Below are 2,500 nucleotides of genomic sequence, written 5' to 3' on the forward strand. Positions count from 1 at the left end.
TGAGGGTTATTTACATATATACGGATTCAGATGTATTACTGAAGAAATAGTTTGCGCGTTTCTCACAGTAAACATAATATGATAGCCGGAACATTGATTCAAGCCAATCATGAGTTAGCTATGCGAATTGCCATATCACTTTAGACTCGCAATTGTGCTTGGATAGATGAATTGAAATAGGCTATAGTGTATATTTCCTAAATGTGGTCATTGGATAGATGAGATGAAATAGGTTATAGTGTAAATTTCCTAAATGTGGTGATTGGCTAGATAAAATGAAATAGGCTATAGTATATATTTCCTAAATGTATCAGGCTATAGTATATATTTCCTAAATGTATCCCCTCAATTTCGTATGTCAGAAGCTATCTCACTTATTATTAAGTTGTTGTTTATGATTTGCAACAGCACATTGTGGGTTTTTAGGATGGTGTGTCCTCTGGTTACATCTTCTCGGTCAATATTGTTTAGTCAAAATTGAAAGCACGAATTAGGGGAGAACGAAGCTACAGTAAGAAGGAATTATGGGATCCTGCTACTGTAGATACTGTAGACATATAATCTGTACATCTAATGTAGCCTAAGGATAGATGCAATTGTCGAGAGGAAGGGTAGGTAAATTTTTACTTTAAACCATAATTGCATTCGGAAGTTGAAAATATTTTATAGTGTTCATGGGTGGTTTGAATGTTTCTGGTGTTCATTTATGAAGCAAATGAATAGTTTTAGATACTGAAACCCCCATTATATTCGACAGTCATGGGGGACTGCCATTGGAAAGCAGGGTTTTTGAGTGGGGAAACCACAAAACAAGTGAAGTACAAGGATGCATTTAACATGACCTAACCTAGGGCACTGGATACTTATCTTGGCTGTGTGCCCCACCCCACCTAACCTAGCATATGAAACTAAAATAAAATGAATGGGTTGCAACCTAACCTAACATAGGGTACCTGAGTAAACACTGCCTGAGGGGGTCAGTGGGGCTTTGCCCCCTGGACATTCCCAACTAACTTAACCTACGGCACCGTAACTTAATAATAGGGTTATGACCAAACCTAGTCTTACTTGCTGGCATTATCCCTCCCCACCATCATAACCTAGGTCACCAGGTCCTCACTTACCTAGTACATGTTGTTAATTTAAAAACTTAGCATTACCTTAAGTGCAATCAAAACTTGCAGAATTACCTTGGGGATGTCAGTATACTGCACATCCATTTATTCAAACTACAATTGTAATTTAAAGTGACAATTCAACAAACGTTTAATAAACCTTGTCTTAGTGACTATCACTGGGATGTTAGAATACATCATTGTCATTTCACACTTCTGTATATCCCTCCACCCAAAACCTGCAGCTCTTACCTGTGGCCCCCTCATAATTGTAGGATATAAGGGGTTCACTAAACCCCTTATATCCCACAGTTATGAGGAAACCTGTTATGTCTGTCCATATTTTCATCTAGAAATACAAGTATGTGAACAATGCCTGAACTTGATTGATTATTTGGTTCTAAGAGTCCCCAATTAAGTGGGACTTCATTGCTTGAGTTCTGTTCTGTCATGGTTCCTTTGGTGCAGAAGTGTAACTCTTGTTCTTGGATGATTTCAGCTGATATATATATATGTGTGTGTGCAATTTTTACTTGTTCATTCTAGTCACCAAGGTTTTACCATCATTTTTTTCATGTTCCTAAGAACTCAGGGAGGGAGCTGGAGGCCAGTTTTGGACATTTCCAGTCTTAAGTTTATTTATATTACTCCCTTTTTGTTGAGTCATTCAGTTTGGTCCTGGCGCCATTTTGGAAGGGCAAAGGATGATTTCTTTTGGCGTAGGACCTGTACTTCCACGTCCCGTTACTCCTTCAGTTGAAGAAGTATTGACACTGCTTCTTTTAAGGGAGAGTATTCCAGCTCCATGCTCTGTATTTTGAAGTTTTTATCAAGCTGGAGTCATCTGCTTGGTATTAGAGTTCTCTCTTATTTGGATGACTGGTTTGTTCTCACCAGTTTGTTTCTGACGACCTTGAGGGTGAAGAAGTTTGTTTTATGTCTAGCCTCAGGGCTGGGCATTTGTTCGATGTCGACTAATCTATGCTTTTCCGATCCAATCAATTGTTTATCTGGGGATGAAGATCAGCTCTCTCATTTTGGGGTTTTCCAACAGAGAGATGGATAGACAATTTTAAACAACTTTTGAGAACTCTAGTGCGTTAGGATGTAAGGTATTCACATCTGTTTCTCCACATAGAATATAAACTCTGAACACTTTTCATATACAGGAATTCAGATAGCCATGAGAGCCTTCTGAGTTCCATTTGAAAGTATATTGGTGGATGCCTGGGAACTATTTCTGGACCTTCACTTCCAGATTATGCTAGCTCATAGCCAGATGAGGTTCTAGAGGCGTCCTACATCTTTTGCAGGTAGGCCTATTCAAAGTGAGGGAAACATGGTATTGCTTATTTCAGAAACCATCCCCAAATGCCAAGACCCTT

At 38.8% G+C, this 2,500-nt stretch overlaps 1 long non-coding RNA gene across 2 annotated transcripts in view; it reads left to right on the plus strand.

The window, feature by feature from the left end:
- Positions 1-2,500, plus strand: part of LOC136834087 (uncharacterized) — a 9,978-nt gene that overhangs the window by 1,114 nt on the left and 6,364 nt on the right. The window lies entirely within an intron of this gene.

The sequence above is a fragment of the Macrobrachium rosenbergii genome, chromosome 53, assembly GCF_040412425.1.
Source record: "Macrobrachium rosenbergii isolate ZJJX-2024 chromosome 53, ASM4041242v1, whole genome shotgun sequence".
NCBI classification, from domain to species: Eukaryota; Metazoa; Arthropoda; class Malacostraca; order Decapoda; family Palaemonidae; genus Macrobrachium; species Macrobrachium rosenbergii.